General features: G+C 43.3%; 1 pseudogene; it reads left to right on the top strand.

The window, feature by feature from the left end:
• The window catches only part of LOC121542198, a 28,935-nt pseudogene extending 22,780 nt beyond the window's left edge, over nt 1-6,155 (top strand).
• The last annotated feature ends 6,406 nt before the right edge of the window (nt 6,156-12,561 follow it).

The raw sequence follows: 12,561 nt of genomic DNA, 5'->3' as shown, positions 1-12,561 counted from the left end.
GTCAAATTGAGCTCAGGTGCATCCTGTTTGCATTGATCATCCTTGAGATGTTTCTTCAACTTTGTTGGAGTCCACCTATGGTAAATTCAATTGATTGGACATGAATTGTTAAGGCACACACCTGTCTATATAAGGTCCCACAGCTGACAGTGCATGTCAGAGCAAAGACCAAGCCATGAGGTCAAAGGAGTTGTCCGTAGAGCTCCGAGACAGGATTGTGTCGAGGCACAGATCTGGGGAAGGGTACCAAAATATGTCTGCAGCATTGAAGGTCCCCAAGAACACAGTGGCCTCCTTCATTCTTAAATGGAAGGGAGGTGACCAAGAACCCGATGGTCACTCTGGTAGAGCTCCAGAGTACCTCTGTGGAGATAGGAGAACCTTCCAGAAGGACAACCATCTCTGCAGCACTCCACCAATCAGGCCTTTATGGTAGAGTGGCCAGACGGAAGCCACTCCTCAGTAAAAGGCACATGACAGCCCGCTTGGAGTTTGCCAAAAGGCACCTAAAGGACTCTCAGACCATTAGAAACAAGATTCTCTGGTCTGATGAAACCAAGATTGAACTCTTTGGCCTGAATGCCAAGTGTCACGTCTGGAGGAAACCTGGCACCATCCCTACGGTGAAGCATGGTGGTGGCAGCATCATGCTGTGGGGATGTTTTTCAGCGGCAGGGACTGGTAGACTAGTCAAGATCGAGGGAAAGATGAATGGAGCAAAGTACAGAGAGATCCTTGATGAAAACCTGGTCCAGAGCGCTCAGGACCTCAGACTGGTGTGAAGGTTCACCTTCCAACAGGACAACGACCCTAAGCACAAAGCCAAGACAACACAGGAGTGGCTTCGGGACAAGTCTCTGAATGTCCTTGAGTGGCCCAGCCAGAGCACAGACTTGAACCCGATCAAACATCTGTGGAGAGACCTGAAAATAGCTTTGCAGTGACGCTCCCCATCCAACCTGACAGCGCTTGCAGAGAAGAATGGGAGAAACTCCTGAAATACAGGTGTGCCTAGCTTGTAGCATCATACCCAAGAAGACTCAAGGCTGTAATGTGCTTCAACAAAGTACTGATTAAAGGGTCTGAATACTTCTGTAAATGTGATATTTCATATAAATTTGCAAAATTCATAAAACCCTTTTTTTGCTTTGTCATTATGGGGTATTGTATGTAGATTGATGAGGTGGAAAAAAACGATTTAATCAATTTTATAATAAGACTGTAACGTAACAAAATGTGGAAAAGGTAAAGGGGTCTGAATAGTTTCCGAAGGCACTGTATATATTGTTTTTGGTTACTACATGATTCCATATGTGTTATTTCATAGTTTTGATGTCTTCACTATTATTCTACAATGTCGAAAATAGTAAATATAAAGAAAAACCCTGGAATGAGTAGGTGTATCCAAACTTTTGACTGGTACTGTATATATTTAGTGATTCCTACTTGATGCACTAAGTTGTGGACAGTACAGTAGGCCAGCAGGACAGAGGAGAAGAGACTGAGTGTAAAATACTTTTCTTCAGCACGTTGGATGTTGTCATTAGTGAAATGTCAGAACGATTTAGCCAACTGGTGGAGGCCCTGTGTGCCCTTGACCCAGACACCAATGACTTTCTAGATGTGAAAAAGGTGAAACCACTGCTGGATCTAAGCTAAACAGATTTGGTGGAAGCTGAGTTTAGTGTCGTTCACTAGTTTTTGCAGACTGAAATCACCCGTTCTGGCTCCAATGAGAACAAATGGACCCACTTGATATCCTGCAACGATTCGCTGGTCCTCTCTCCGCTATGCCGACCATGCTTACTGCACTGATACATGGACTGACTTTTGGGGCATCCACAGAACTCATTTTCCACTTTGACAAACGTGTTCAGTCAGCACAGAAGAAGCATGCTACACCCGAGGAAAGCTCAACTAATCCAACTGGCGTTTGATGGGGATCTTACAAGGAAGCTGCAACTCGTTTGAAAAGTTAAGATTGAAACAATCTAGCTTGTTTTTTAAAAAAATCAAAATCTTGCTTTAGTGTGTAGGGCGCTGCCCATGGTGCTGATAGAGCGTAGTGAGATTTCGTGCCATTGAACCTGTCACTTCTTGATCAAAAGCATTTTTTGAACGTTTATGTTTATTGTGGTATATCATGATATAAGCAGAATTCAATATAATTCCAATGCAATAGCCCAAATGACACATCTGGCTATAGCTACATATCAGAATGTTTCATCATAGAGATAGATAGGCTACATTATGTTATGATTTTCTTGGTAGCCTATTGGTTTTAGTTGCTGTAAATGGAACTGTACGTATTGGTACCTGTTTATGGTAGGCTGGCATTGCTTAATTGATTATGTGTTTAGAATTTGATTCACAGAAGTGTATCGTGCCATATCACAACGTGTTGCTGAACTCATGAGCGAGCGGCATGATTTTCCATGTTTGAAGCGGGCCTGTATAGGCCTATCTATTTGGCAAGACAGCTTTGCATGACTGCATCTCACTATAGTAGGCTGTAGTTATTTTTTGGTTATTTGGATCTCCTTTAGCCTTTTGTTTACAGCATTTGTTTACTGTTAATGTAACTAGCCTTAATATATATTGTGTCATGCCTTTATCGATCTGATATTTTGTTTACTAGCCTACTACTTGGTACCGCTGTTTTGTGCTGTTCACATTCGCAGTTGTGTCGGTATACTAAGCCAAACTGCTACTCAGTATTTTTGTTTGCATGCAAGAATAACTAGGCTACTACTTTCATCGTTTAGTTTGCATTATTTTGATAAGATAGCTGTGTGAACAACTGCATTCACCTAGGGCAATTCACCTATTATAAACAACCTATCTATCTTGTCGCATATATGCATTACCAAAACAGTCTAGCTGTAGTGCACTGTCCATTGTGCTGATACAGCGCAGCAGAGATCAAAAGCACTCAATGATCTCGGAGTCGTAGCATTATAACTTTATGTTTATTGTGGTATAGCGTGATTATATAAGCAAAATTCAATATAATTCCAATGCAAGAAGGCCAAAAAATTTAGTCACCTAATCCTGGTGCCGGGTCTGTTCTAATGGATACAGTAAAACAATTCTTAGATCTGTATAATAGCCCAAGCTTATAGTTAATTGTTTTTCTAATATAATCAATATGCTTTCCAAAATATAATTCAGAATCTATCCTCAAACCCATATATTTCAAGCATTGTTCCATCACTTGCATGAATTTTGAAATTGCAAACTGTGGAGTGTACATGAAATAGTTGACCCCTTGTTTCAGTCAACTCTGCGGTGCGTTAGTGACCATTCTCTGATTTATGGGATTTTGCATTTACTTTCTTACGCAAAACACCTGAGAACACTGTATCCTCAGCTTAGAAAATTCCCACCTCTTCACACTTCTGTTATTTTCTATCTGCAAGCAGCCACTGTTGTTTCACATTGAAGGAATGAACAGAATTTGAACAGATCAAGAAGAGTTTTTGTTATAATGTTGGCCAATGCTTGGTTTCTTATGATATTAGCTGTGATATATTGAGCTCATGTGTGTTCACTTAACCACTCTTTTAACGTGAGCCAACAATAGTATAGTAGACACGCACTACTAGGCAGTAGAGTTTTTTTAATAAAGAACAGATCAGAGTAACTCCTCTTGACCCTCCCTGTCCTAAAGACGAATGCGAAATGTAGGCCTACAGTACACCTGCCTACATCTTATCCTCTTTTACTCTCTTTTCACACTATTATCAGCAAATCCTACTAGTAGGCCACCACTGATTTATGCCTGACGAAACGGATTGAAAACCAATCGACATGACGGTGTGATATGGTATAGGCTGTGGTTACGATATAAAACCATTACTGCTTTGTTTAAGTAGGATACACCAGAATTTGGTACTAACAAATGTAAAGAGGAAAACACTTCAAGGTTTTGGATCAGTATTTTGAGGTAAACAAATAGTCAGTCACCTAATTTTTTTAACCAGCATGGCTACCACAGCATTCTGCAGTGATACACCATCCCATTTGGTTTGGGCTTAGTGGGACAATCATATGTTTTTCAACAGGACAATGACCCAACACACCTCCAGGCTGTGTAAGGGCTATTTTACCAAGAAGGAGAGTGATGAAGTGCTGCATCAGATGACCTGGCCTCCACAATCCCCCGACCTCAACCAAATTGAGATGGTTTGGGATGAGTCGGACTGCAGAGTGAAGGAAAAGCAGCCAACAAGTGCTCAGCATATGTGGGAACTCCTTCAAGACTGTTGGAAAAGCATTCCAGGTGAAGCTGGTTGAGAGAATGCCAAGAGTGTGCAAAGCTGTCATCAAGGCGAAGGGTGGCTATTTGAAGAATCTCAAATATAAAATATATCTTTTTGGTTACTACATGATTCCATATGTGTTATTTCATAGTTTTGATGTCTTCACTATTATTCGACAATGTAGAAAATACTAAAAATAAAGAAAAACCCTTGAATGAGTAGGTGTTCTAAAACGTTTGACCGGTAGTATACAGTGCATTCGGAAAGTATTCAGAACCCTTCCCTTTTTTGTTGTTGTTACGTAACAGCCTTATTTTAAAAATTTATGAAATACATTTTTCCCTCATCAATTTACACACAATACCCCATAATGACAAAGCGAAAACAGATTTTTAGAAGTTTCGCACATTTATTAAAAATAAAAAACAGAAATACCTTATTTACATAAGTATTCAGACCATTTGCTATGAGACTCGAAATTGAGCTCAGGTGCATCCTGTTTCCATTGATCATCCTTGAGATGTTTCTACAACCTGATTGGGGTCCACCTGTGGTAAATTCAATTGATTGGACAGGATTTGGAAAGGCTCACACCTGTCTATATAAGGTCCCACAGTTGACAGTGCATGTCAGAGCAAAAACCAAGCAATGAAGTCGAAGGAATTGTTCTGGGGAAGGGTACCAAAAAAATGTCTGCAGCATTGAAGGTCCCAAAGAACAAAGTGGCCTCCATCATTCTTAAATGGAAGAAGTTTGGAACCACCAAGACACTTCCTAGAGCTGGCCGCCCGGCCAAACTGAGCAATCAGGGGAGAAGGGCCTTGGTCAGGGAGGTGACCAAGAACCTGATGGTCACTCTGACAGAGCTCCAGAGTTCCTCTATGGAGATGGGAGAACCTTCCAGAAGGACAGCCATCTCTGCAGCACTACACCCATCAGGCCTTTATGGTAGAGTGGCCAGACGGAAGCCACTCCTCAGTAAAAGGCACATGACAGCCCGCTTGGAGTTTGCCAAAAGCACCTAAAGGACTCTCAGACCATGAGAAACAAAATTCTCTGGTCTGATGAAACGAAGATTGAACTCTTTGGCCTGAAAACCAAGCGTCACGTCTGGAGGAAACCTGGCACCATCCCTACGGTGAAGCATGGTGGTGGCAGCATCATGCTGTGGGTACGTTTTTCAGCGGCAGTGACTGGGAGACTAGTCAGGATCGAGGGAAAGATGAACGCTCAGGACATCAAACTTGGGCGAAGTTTCACCTTCCAACAGGACAACGGCCTTAAGCACACAACCAAGACAATGCAGGATTGGCTTCGGGACAAGTCTCTGAATGTCCTTGAGTGGCTCAGCCAGAGTCCGGACTTCAACTCGATTGAACATCTCTGGAGAGATCTGAAAATAGCTGTGCAGCGATGCTCCCCATCCAACCTGCCAGAGATTGCGAGGATCTGCAGAGAAGAATGGGAGAAACTCCCCAAAAGTCAAGGAGTCTGAATACTTTACGAATGCACTGTATGCATAAGCATGGTGTCAATTGAAAATGAACAGTTTGGAGATCATGGAAAAATGATTAGATCAAAGTTGAGGACACAACAGTTCACTTGACACAAGACTGAATCCAAACATGACTAGCTAAGTTCAAAAATACGGTCATACAGTTGTAGGCTTTCCCAAGGCAATTCAGAGAAACAGATCGTAATTTTGGTGTGTTTGCTACAAAGTGATTTTTTTTTCTTGTGTTTATCCTTACTTTTTTTTAACAGAAAGTTCATACTATTATCACATATGACCTCCAAGCACTGCTGGACATCAGATCGACAGTTACTAACCACGACTTCGACTTCAAATCCGACTTCAACTCCGACTCAGCTGTTCTCTTCTTCATTCCTTAGTTTTATGGGCTACCAAAACGCTGCAGGCGTAGACAAGCCGGCATCCTGGTGAGACTGAGATGAAGAGAAAATCGAACTGGATGATCTTTGTTCGAGAGTCTCCTATCAGAGAGACTTGGAAAGCTGCAACATTATATGCCTTGCAGAGACGTGGCTGGATGACTCTATGTATGTAGAACTCAGTGGTTTCTCCATGCAGCAGCACGATCTGACAAATGCAGCCTCGTGCAAATCGAAAGGGAGAGGGGTGTGCCTATTCATAAACAACAACTGGTGCGCTGCCTCCAGTGTGAAGAAAATCTCTAGCTTTTGCTGACCTGATATAGAATATCTCATGGTAAACTGCAGATCCTTTTATCTACCAAGAGAGTTCTTATCCGTAATCATCACAGCTGTCTACATCCCTCCACAAGCCAAAACCACTTTGGCACTCAACGAACTGTATGGGGCCATAAACAAACAAGAACCCGCTCACCCAGAGGCAGCGTTTCTGGTGGACAGAGACTTTAACGTGGGGAGACTATTCTACCTCACTTCTACCAACACGTCTCCTGTGCCACTAGGGGCACTAAAACTGTAGACCACTTTTATTCTACCCACAGAAATGCATACAAGGCCCTCCCTTGTCCTCCCTACGGTAATTCTGACCACGACTCATTTCAACCTGCATCCTGTTTACAAACAAAAGCTCAAACAGGAAGCATCAGTGAAGCAGAAACGAGGCTACAAGGCTGGTACAGACTGCTAGTACAGATTGGGATATGTTTCCGGGATTCATCCGATAGCGTTGAGGAGTTTATCACATCAGTCACAGGCTTCATCAATAATTGCATAGACAACGTCGTCCTCACAGTGACTATAGAATGTATCCAAAACAAAAACCATGGATTACAGGCAATATCTGCACTAACTCCAATTCCCATCCACAGGTGACGCAATCTCAATTGCACTTACAATTGCATACTCTGCCCTCTCCCAACTGGACAAGAGGGGAAATAACTATGTGAGAATGCTGTTCAAAGACCACAGCTCAGCGTTCAACACCATAGTCCCCTCCAAGCTCATCGCCAAGCTGGGGACCCTGGGACTGAACACCTCCCTCTTTAACTGGACTTCCTGACGGGCCAGCCCCAGGTGGTGAGGGTAGGCAACAACACCTCCGCCACGTTGACCTTCAACACTGGGGCAACTCAGGCGTGTGTGCTTAGTCCCCTCCTGTACTCCCTGTTCACCCATGACTGCATGGCCACGCATGACTCCAACACCATCATCAAGTTCGCTGGTGACACAACAGTGGTAGGCCTGATCACCGATGGCGATGAGACAGAGAGGTCAGAGACTAAGCAGTGTGGTGCCATAACAACAACCTCTCCCTCAATGTCAGTAAGACTGATCGTGGACTACAGAAGAAAGACGGGAGAGCACGCCCACATCGACAGGGCTGTAGTGGAGCGGGTCGAGAGCTTCAAGTTCCTTGCCGTCCACATCACTAAGGACTTAACATGGTCCACACACACCTGCACAGTCGTGAATAGGGCACAACAGTGCCTCTTCCCCCTTAGGAGGCTGAAAAGATTTCTCATGGGCCCTCAAAAAGTTATACAGCTGCACCATCGAGAGCATCTTGACTGGCTGCACCATCGCTTGGTATGGCAAATGCACAGCCCTCGACTGTAAAGCGCTACAGAGTGTGGTACGGACAGCCCAATACATCACAGGGGCCGAGCTCCCTGCCTTCCATGACCTCTATATTAGGCGGTGTCAGAGGAAGGCCCGCAAAATTGCCAAAGACTCCAGACACCCAAGCAATAGACTGTTCACTCTGCTACCATCCGGCAAACGGTACCAGAGTATCGGCTCTCGGACCAACAGGCTCCGAGACAGCTTCTACCCACTAGCCATAAGACTGCTAAATAGCCATACGACTGCTAAATAGTTAAGTCAATGGTTACCTGGACTATCTGCGCTGTCCCTATCTTGCACTGACTCTATGCACACTCACAAGACTATATATACACACCATATACACACTCACTCACACACACACTACACTGACACTCTCACACAAAACCCACACACATTCACATACACTACATGCACACACACATAACACACACACATACCAACACAACACATACACACACACACACTTTTACACTCATCATATGCTGCTGATACTCTTTTCTTTATTTTACTCTTATTACAATCTATCCTGATGCCTAGTAACTTTACCCTGCCTTCATGTACACATCTACCTCAAATATCTCGTACCCATGCACATTGATCTGGTACTGGTACTCCCTGTATATACAGTGGGGGGAAAAGTATTTAGTCAGCCACCAATTGTGCAAGTTCTCCCACTTAAAAAGATGAGAGAGGCCTGTAATTTTCATCATAGGTACACGTCAACTATGACAGACAAAATGAGAAAAAAAATCCAGAAAATCACATTGTAGGATTTGTAATGAATTTATTTGCAAATTATGGTGGAAGATAAGTATTTGGTCAATAACAAAAGTTTCTCAATACTTTGTTATATACCCTTTGTTGGCAATGACACAGGTCAAACGTTTTCTGTAAGTCTTCACAAGGTTTTCACACACTGTTGCTGGTATTTTGGCCCATTCCTCCATGCAGATCTCCTCTAGAGCAGTGATGTTTTGGGGCTGTCGCTGGGCAACACAGACTTTCAACTTCCTCCAAAGATTTTCTATGGGGTTGAGATCTGGAGACTGGCTAGGCCACTCCAGGACCTTGAAATGCTTCTTACGAAGCCACTCCTTCGTTGCCCGGGCGGTGTGTTTGGGATCATTGTAATGCTGAAAGACCCAGACACGTTTCATCTTCAATGCCCTTGCTGATGGAAGGAGGTTTTCACTCAAAATCTCACGATACATGGCCCCATTCATTCTTTCCTTTACACGGATCAGTCGTCCTGGTCCCTTTGCAGAAAAACAGCCCCAAAGCATGATGTTTCCACCCCCATGCTTCACAGTAGGTATGGTGTTCTTTGGATGCAACTCAGCATTCTTTGTCATCCAAACACGACGAGTTGAGTTTTTACCAAAATGTTCTATTTTTTTTCATCTGACCATATGACATTCTCCCAATCCTCTTCTGGATCATCCAAATGCACTCTAGCAAACTTCAGACGGGCCTGGACATGTACTGGCTTAAGCAGGGGGACACGTCTGGCACTGCAGGATTTGAGTTCCTGGCGGCGTAGTGTGTTACTGATGGTAGGCTTTGTTATTTTGGTCCCAGCTCTCTGCAGGTCATTCACTAGGTCCCCCTGTGTGGTTCTGGGATTTTTGCTCACCGTTCTTGTGATCATTTTGACCCCACGGGGTGAGATCTTGCGTGGAGCCCCAGATCGAGGGAGATTATCAGTGGTCTTGTATGTCTTCCATTTCCTAATAATTGCTCCCACAGTTGATTTCTTCAAACCAAGCTGCTTACCTATTGCAGATTCAGTCTTCCCAGCCTGGTGCAGGTCTACGATTTTGTTTCTGGTGTCCTTTGACTGCTCTTTGGTCTTGGCCATAGTGGAGTTTGGAGTGTGACTGTTTGAGGTTGTGGACAGGTGTCTTTTATACTGATAACAAGTTCAAACAGGTGCCATTAATACAGGTAACGAGTGGAGGACAGAGGAGCCTCTTAAAGAAGAAGTTACAGGTCTGTGAGAGCCAGAAAACTTGCTTGTTTGTAGGTGACCAAATACTTATTTTCCACCATAATTTGCAAATAAATTCATTAAAAATCCTACAATGTGATTTTCTGGAAAAGTTTTTCTCAATTTGTCTGTCATAGTTGACGTGTACCTATGATGAAAATTACAGGCCTCTCTCATCTTTTTAAGTGGGAGAACTTGCACAATTGGTGGCTGACTAAATACTTTTTTCCCCCACTGTAGCTCCATTTCATTCCTCCGCATTTCTTGGTAAAGTCTACTCCTGTTGTATATGGCTCATTTGACAAATACAATTTCATTTGATTTGTATAGAAAATAGTCATATAGGCATATGTTCTTCACTATAGACAAACATAGGCTCATTCTGTTCAGAACAACCCAGGGTATTACGCCATGTCATCTTGCAAATGTACAAACATATCAAACATAATGATCATGAGTCCCCTGTAGCTCAGTTGGTAGAGCATGGCACTTGCATCGCCAGGGTTGTGGGTTCGTTTCCCACGGGGGACCAGTATGAAAATGTATGCACTAACTGTAAGTCGCTCTGGATAAGAGCATCTAGTAAAATCATAAACGTTTACACTGTATATGACATGAGTTTTATAATATGAGAAGTGCAGATTTGGACTCACTGTGTTTGGCTTGCTTGTATGACATCAAAGCGGTATTTATTATAATCCTCAACATCTCATCTTTCGAAATATACTGAACAAAAATATAAACGCAACATGCAACAATTTCAAAGATTTTACTGAGTTACAGTTCATATAAGGAAATCAATCAATTGAAATAATCTATGGATTTCACATGACTGGGCAGGGGTGTAGCCATGGGTGAGCCTTGGAGGGCATAGGCCCACCCACTTAGCAGCAAGGCCCACCCACTGGGGAGCCAGGCCCAGCCAATCAGAATGAGTTTTTCCCTACAAAATTGCTTTATTACAGACAGAAATACTCCTCTGCACCCCCCCACCCCCACGTTGGAGGCAGCTTATGGTAGAGAAACGAACATTCAATTCTCTGGCAACAGCTCTGGTGGACATTCCTGCAGTCAGCATGCCAATTGCACTCTCCCTCAAAACTTGAGACATCTGTGGCATGGTGTTGTGTGACTAAACTGCACATTTTTAAGTGGCCTTTTATTGTCTCCAGCCCAAGGTGCACCTGTGTAATGATCATGCTGTTTAATCAGATTCTTCATATGCCACACCTGTCAGGTGTATGGATTATCTTGGCAAAGGAGAAATGCTCACTAACAGGGATGTAAACACATTTGTGTACAACATTTGAGAGAAATAACATTTTTGTGAGTATGGAACATTTCAAGTATTTTTTATTTCAGTTCATGAAACATGGGTCCAACACTTTAAATGTTGTGTTCATATTTTTGTTCAGTGTACATCGAGTCCTCTTAATTTACAGCATTTCCCTCACTCAGACAACAAAACATTTGCAAAAAAAGTTACCCAGTTAGCGGGAGGAATTATTTTCATGTGCGGTGCTTCAGAACGGCTGACAGTCAAAACCCATACAGTGCTTTAAAGCGCAGAGCCTGAAATCTGACATCATTTAAAGCATTATAGCCACTGCGTTACAATTTAGGCGCTTATCAGTTCCCAAATCTGCCATTTTCAACCCATACACTCTTAGAAAAAAGGTGCTATCTAGAACCTAAAAGGGTTCTTCGGCTGTCCCCATAGGAGAACCCTTTGAATAACTATTTTTGGTTCCAGGTAGAACCCTTTTCGGTTCCATGTAGAACCCTTTCCACAGAATGCTCTACTTGGATCCCAAAAGGGTTCTACCTGGAACCAAAAAAGGGTTGTCCTATGGGGACAGCTGAAGAAACCTTTTGGAACCCTTTTTTCTAAGAGTGTATACGGGTGTGAGTGTAAAGGGCTATTCAGGCTACTGAAGGTTTGCTTGAAGCAGTCAACTGTTCGTCTTGGCTCTTTTTCTCATGGTTTACCGTAAAGCAGTCCAAAGTTATATTTGGCTCAGGTCCCAGAAACACAGGAGCATATGTTACACATCTGGTAGAAATTAACAGGTGGAAAAACCTAGCATATCACAAGTGAGACTGCTGAGCTGAGGGAAAGAACATGAAAGTGGTGGTAAAGATTTTAGTAATCTGTTCAGCATAGCGCTTTGATAGATCTCACTCACATTTATTATGATAGTAGTATAATACTGCCAATGCTAGGCCTCCCGAGTGGTGCAGTGGTCTAAGGCACTGCATCGCAGTGCTAGCTGTGCCACTAGAGATCCTGGTTCGAGTCCAAGCTCTGTCGCCTGGAGCGGCACACAATTTGTCCAGGGTAGGAGAGGGTTTGGCCGACAGGGATGTTCTGGTCCCATCGTGCACTAGAGACTCCTGTGGCGGGCTGTGCACACTGTTACGGTCGCCAGGTGTACAGTGTTTCCTCTGACACATTGGTGTGGCTGGCTTCCGGGTTAATCGGGCATTGTGTCAAGAAGCAGTCAGGCTCGGTTGGGTTGTGTTTCGGAGGACGCATGGCTCTTGACCTTCGCCTCTCCCGTGTCTGGGATACCACGAAATTGGGGAGAAAAAAGGGGTATAAAATAAATACATTCTGGCAATGCTGCAGCGTCCCTGTAATGTTAATGCATGTACTACATAATGTATGGCTTGGTTAGAGTGTCTGAACTATATGTGTACAATTAGATTATAGTTGTTTGTATATAGAATTCA

This window comes from Coregonus clupeaformis, chromosome 27 (genome assembly GCF_020615455.1).
Source record: "Coregonus clupeaformis isolate EN_2021a chromosome 27, ASM2061545v1, whole genome shotgun sequence".
Classification (NCBI taxonomy): domain Eukaryota; kingdom Metazoa; phylum Chordata; class Actinopteri; order Salmoniformes; family Salmonidae; genus Coregonus; species Coregonus clupeaformis.
The sequence above is the reverse complement of the archived record's forward strand: the minus strand, read 5'-3'. Positions and strand labels throughout refer to the sequence as shown.